Consider the following 6,417-nt stretch of genomic DNA (forward strand, 5'->3'; position numbering starts at 1 on the left):
AAATCCTTGACATAATCATGCCATGTTCATCGCATAGTATCTCTACATCCGTAGCTCCGTTTGGTGCGTGTAATATGTCACATTGTTCGCCTCAACGAGTACTTCATTTCATTCCATTGCATCATTTTCATTTGAGCTCATCTTGATGCCCGAAATGCTGTTGGAAGAGTGCATGTTGATGTTAATCTGCTGAAACTGTTATAACTTGCTCATTTATCATTTTTGCCATGATTGATGTGTGCATCCTATGAGGTTGATGTCTACATGTGTTTTGATCTACGTTATGCCATCTTTCCAGGGGTGCCAACCATGTATTTTTGTGAGTTGTGTGCTGAGTGTATCAAGCTTGCTAAGTAGGGTAGTTGCTGTTGCTGTTTTCCTGACAAATTCTGTTATATTTTGTTGCTATGTTAACATGCTTCTACTAATCATTCTATGCATAATCTGGAGGTGTCCTATAAACATGTTTTGATCTACATGTCTTGCTATATCCATTCATGCCCTTGGTTGTAATTATAGCCTGATGGAACATGTTGTTATCTTGCTCTAAACTTTGCTAAATGATGTTGCTGTCAGCCTATTAACATTAAGTTCAATGTTTCCATGATTGTTTCCTAGTGATCCATGCATCCTATGAACTTGATCTTGCCATGCTTAGCTTCATAAACATGCCTTCTTACTGTTGGGTGCCTTGCCATGCCATGTATTGCTCAGTGGTGAGTGGTTCAAGCTCACCAACATGACTACTTATTGTTGTTCCTGCCATGTATGAATCTGTAATATAACTTGCCATGTTTACATGGGTGCCATCATATTTTCTATGCCTTTTTGGCTCTTGGTCAGTAAGGGACTTTTGATCTATGCTATTAGTAGATTCATGCCATGCCTTTGTTTGCCATGATATGTTCCTGTAACATGTTGTTTGATAGCTTTAAACATTGCAACCTGATGTTATTTCTGCTAAGCCTGAAACTATTATTATTTGCAATCTTTCCATGTCCTTTTGAGCATGTTCTAGTCTTTTCTGGAGATAGCTCAGTGTTCATGTTTTGTTATGCTTTATGTGTACTTCATGCCCATGCCTTTTGTTATTATATTGTGGTACTTTAGCATGTTGTTTTGATGCTTGCAATATGCCTAGTTGCTGTTTTGGACAGATTGTTGCTATGACTTGTATAGTGTGTGGGTGTTGAACCGTTGCTCCGTTTTGAGTGTGCTCTATATGAAACTTGCTTGATTTTGAATGTAGTTTCATATTATCATGTTGCATCCTTGTTTTGAGGTGTTTGCTTGATGTTTGTATGCATTTTGCATCAATGCCATGTTTAACTTGTTTTGCTCATATCTTCTAGGCCGTAGCTCCGAATCTAATGAACTTTATATGTAACTTGACTAGAATTTCGTGTAGATCATCTTGGGGATCTTTAACTTGCTGTTTAACCACTTCAACTTAAGGTTTATTCAGTTCTGGACCAATTTCGAAATATGCATATGAGGACTTACCGGAGTTGTTATATGTTGTTTCCGGCCTCATTTAAACTTGCCTTGATGTGTTGTTCTTGTTTGCATCATCTCTTGCCATGAGTAGCTTCATGTAGCTTTGTCATGCATCATGCTTGTTGTGCATCATGCCTTGTCCATGTGTGGTGTGTTTACTATGTTGTGTGCTTCTTCTCGATAGTTCCCGTTTCGTTGCGATCGTGAGGATGCGTTCGTCTACGTGTGGTTCGTCTTCGTGGCTTCATCTTCTTCATGGACTCGTTCTTCTTACTTGCGGGATTTCAGGCAAGATGACCGCTACCCTGGATCTCACTACTATCATTGCTATGCTAGTTGCTTCGTTCTATCGCTATGCTGCGTTACCTATCTTTTGCTCTTCAAGCCATCCCAAATTGCCATGAACCTCTAACCTTTGACACCATTCCTAGCAAACCATTGTTTGGCTATGTTACCGCTTTGCTCAGCCCCTCTTATAGCGTTGCTAGTTGCAGGTGAAGTTGAAGATTGCTCCATGGTGGACAGGGTTATGTTGGGATATCACAATATCTCTTATATTATTAATGCATCTATATACTTGGTAAAGGGTGGAAGGCTCGGCCTTATGCCTGGTGTTTTGTTCCACTCTTGCCGCCCTAGTTTCCGTCATACCGGTGTTATGTTCCTGGATTTTGCGTTCCTAACGCGATCGGGTGATTTATGGGACCCCCCTGACAGTTCGCTTTGAATAAAACTTGTCCAACAAGGCCCAACCTTGGTTTTACCATTTGCCTCACCACCACCTATACCCTTCCCTTGGGTCGGCCAACCCAAGGGTCATCTTTATTTTAGCCCCCCCGGGCCAGTGCTTGTCTAAGTGTTGGTCCGAACTGAGCAGCCTGCGGGGCCACCTCGGGGAAACTCGAAGTCTGGTTTTACTCGTAGCTTGACTTATCCGGTGTTGCCCTGAGAACGAGATATGTGCAGCTCCTATCGGGATTGTCGGCGCATCGGGCGGCTTTGCTGGTCTTGTTTTACCATTGTCGAAATGTCTTGTAAATCGGGATTCCGAGACTGACCGGGTCTTCCTGGGAGAAGGTCTATTCCTTCGTTGATCGCGAGAGCTTGTCATGGGCTAAGTTGGGACACCCCTGCAGGGTATAAACTTTCGAGAGCCGTGCCCGCGGTTATGTGGCAGATGGGAATTTGTTAATGTCCGGTTGTAGATAACTTGACACCAGATCCGAATTAAAACGCATCAACCGCGTGTGTAGCCGTGATGGTCTCTTCTCGGCGGAGTCCGGGAAGTGAACACGGTTTCTGTGTTATGTTTGACGTAAGTAGGTGTTCAGGATCACCTCTTGATCATTGCTAGTTGACGACCGTTCCTTTGCTTCTCTTCTCGCTCTCATTTGCGTATGTTAGCCACCATATCTTGCTTAGCCACTGCTGCAACCTCACCACTTTACCCCTTCCTTCCCATTAAGCTTTGCTAGTCTTGATACCCATGGTAATGGGATTGTTGAGTCCTCATGGCTCACAGATTACTACAACAACAGTTGCAGGTACAGGTTTTCCGATGATCTTGACGCAAGCGCGATGTTTGCTTGTTTGGAGTTCTTCTTCTGCTTCTTCTTCGATCAGGGGATAGGTTCTAGGTCGGCAGCTTGGGCTAGCAGGGTGGATGTCGTTTGAGTTTCTTTTTGTGTTTCATCCGTAGTCGGATGGTGCTCTGATGTAATATGATGTTGTATTCGTGTGGCATTGTATGCCTTTTGTATGTATCCCCATCTATTATGTAATGTTGATGTAATGATATCCACCTTGCAAAAGCGTTTCAATATGCGGGTCTATCCTTGGTGGGACCTTCGAGTTCCTTTTGGATAGGGTCGCATATTGGGCGTGACAAGTTGGTATCAGAGCCTCGACCGACCCTAGGAGCCCCCTTGATTGATCGTGTAGTTTGGCCGTTGTTGAGTCTAGAAGAAAACTATTTTCGGAGTCTAGTTATATCGGAGAGTAGGAATTCTTTTTACTCCTTAGTCCCTTCGTCGCTCTGGTAAGGAATCTTGACGTAGGTGTTTTGAACTACTCCTCTTCCCATTCAAATTATTCTTTAGGATCACGTGGTTAGTTTCGTGAGTTGTCCATCCTCTTTTGTTCGGTGCATCTCTCGTCAAGTCGACTCGAACCTCTTTGTCTTTTGCAAGATCAATCCTCAGTTCTTCCTCCGACGTTGTTGTTTTTCCCTGTCCGAAGTTGTCTTTATTTTTCCCACCCGCCCACCCTTTTTCTCCTCGGAACCGGAGTCCGTAATCGAGTATCCATCCTACTCGTGCGAAGTTTTTGCTTTCTTTCCTCAATGATTTCAACCGGTGTTTTCCTCTTCAAGATATTCATCGATTCCCCCTTCCAAGTTACCCTTGTTTCCCGGCCTCCCACCCTCTTATTCCCGGAGTCTGAGTCTCTTTCGACCATCAACTTCATTTGTGTGGAGCCTCTTCAATCTTCCCTCAATTATTTCAACCGGTGGATTCTCGTCTCGTTCGTCATTCTTCATCCCTTTCTTTTTCCGGTGGATTCGATTCAAGTTTTTTTTTCGGGTTGATCATATTCTTTCTCTCGGCTCAAATGTTTTCCCCTTGCTCGTTCGCCTCTCGCCAGTTTATCCTTCCGGAGTGTTCAAGATATTTCAGGAGATTCGTCTGTGTTCCAATTAATTCGAGGTTGTCACCTCATTCAAATATTTCAATTGTTCCGGTGCATCATCTATCGTTTCAACATCCTTTTCAACGGTGTTTTCTTTTAGTGGGCCCTAACCCACATGTCTTTTCCCAGGATCTTACCTGACTCTTCTAATTCCCCCGGAGTTATTCTCAATTCTTTTAAAAGTGTGATGTAAGAATGGACTTCATCAGTCAGATGCCTTCTCCAAGATCGCTTTCGAATTCTCTTCATCGTCGGCTCAACCTCTTTGCTTTTCATCCTCCCGGAGTATCCTAGTAATTTTGGTGGTGTTTCTCATCGTCATGTGGAGATCGAAGAAGAGCTTTTCCTCTGAATCTTGTCCGTTCCCCGGAGATTCGCGGTGCTAGCTCGATGTTATGCTATCAAATTGTTTCTAGTCATGCAAATTCTTTTCATCCATCCGGAGTATGTCAGAAGTTGTTTTTCCATTTCTTTTCACCGGAGGCCATCATTCCAGTTATCGTCTCTAATTATCCCGATGCTTCGTTCAAGTGTTCTTTTATCAGCTCAGGATCTCTTCGTTCTTTTGCATCTAAATCCCCTCAAGCATATTGGTTCTTCTAATTCTTCCCGGTGATTCATACTCTTTCATCAGTCATTTTTGAATTCTTACGGTGGTTCTTTCAAGATCTTCTTTCCTTGATTATCTTTTAATTCATTCGTTCTTTTCAATCCTACTGGTGGTTCATGAAGACTTTCTCAAGTTTTGTGCTATTCTCTCCTAAATCCTTTTCAAGAAGAATAAGTAGTATGCAAAATCCATTGCTTGTCATCAATTTAATTTGATGAAGGATAAGCATATAATAAATCTTATTCTCATTTCTTATATCCAAGTGATTAATCCCTTCCTTCAGAGTTTGTTCTTGAGGAATAAATTCTAGCTCCAAGTGTTTTCATTTTTTTTCTTTTCCGGAGTTCAATTTTCTCGGTCATCTCGTCGGAACCTCCATCTAAATCATCGCAAGCTTTCATCTTATTCTTTCATCCTTCATTCTATCTCATCATCCTTTGTCACCGGCGTTCTTCATGATTTAATTCATTCTGCAAGAGTTCATCAAGTATCTTTCCATCCTCTCAAGTTCATGTTCTAATCATTCCATTTTTAGCCGGAGTGCTACATAAATCCTTTTGGTCTTATTGGTTTCTTTTCTCATTCTAACCACTCCGGTTAGAACGAGTGGTTTCATAGTCTATCTGATTCCGTGAGCTTTCGATTCTCGCCATCCTCGTCGTTCCTCTCTTCTTCTTGAGTGCTCTCGATTCTTTGCTTCTTCCCTTGAGTTCTTGTTTCGCCTCATCTTTTTTTCCCTTCCGTCTCGGTCCTAAGATCTCGGGACGAGATCTCTTGTTAGTGGAGGAGTGTTGTAACGCCCCGGATTCGATGCGCCAGGTGTCTGCCAGTTATTCGCCGTTGTTGCCATGTCATTTGCTTGCGTGTTGCATTTTGCCATGTCATCATCTGCATTTCATATCATGTCATCATGTGCATCTCATTTTGCATACGTGTTCATTTCATGCATCCGAGCATTTTCCCCGTTGTCCGTTTTGCAATCCGGCACTCCTATGTCATCCGACGTCCCCTTTTTGCCTCTTCTCTTGTGTGGGTGTTAAACGTTCTCGGAATGGACTGAGTCTTGCCAAGCGGCCTTGGTATAGCACCGGTAGACCGCCTGTCAAGTTTCGTGCCATTTGGAGGTCGGTTGATACTCCAACGGTTAACCGGGTAACCGTAAAGCCCTCTTTGAGTTGCAGCCCAACACCCCATCCAAAGTGGCCCAAAACCCACCAAACTCCCCTCCATTCTCTCGGTCGTTCGATCACGATCGCGTGGCCGAAAACCACTCCATATTTGGACTCTCCTAGCTCCCTGTACCTATATAAACACCCCTCCCCCGAAATCCCGGTCTAACCCTAGTCTTCTTCCTCCCGCCGCCGCCGGACACGTCCACCCCGGCCGGACATGTCCGCCCGGCCACCTCACACGGGCCAACCAGCGCGCGACACATCATCATCTCCGCCGCCGCAGCCAACCGCACCCCGCCACCTCAGCCCGGGCCGCGCCCCACTTCGCTGCCTCCGCCCGCGGGCCCGTGGAGCCCGACCGCGGCCCTCCCGGCCCACGCGCGTCGCCGCCGCCTGGCCCGCTCGGCCCCGCGCCGCCGCTTCGCCTGCTCGCCCGCCGGCGCGCCTCCC

This window comes from Triticum aestivum, chromosome 5B, assembly GCF_018294505.1.
Source record: "Triticum aestivum cultivar Chinese Spring chromosome 5B, IWGSC CS RefSeq v2.1, whole genome shotgun sequence".
NCBI classification, from domain to species: Eukaryota; Viridiplantae; Streptophyta; class Magnoliopsida; order Poales; family Poaceae; genus Triticum; species Triticum aestivum.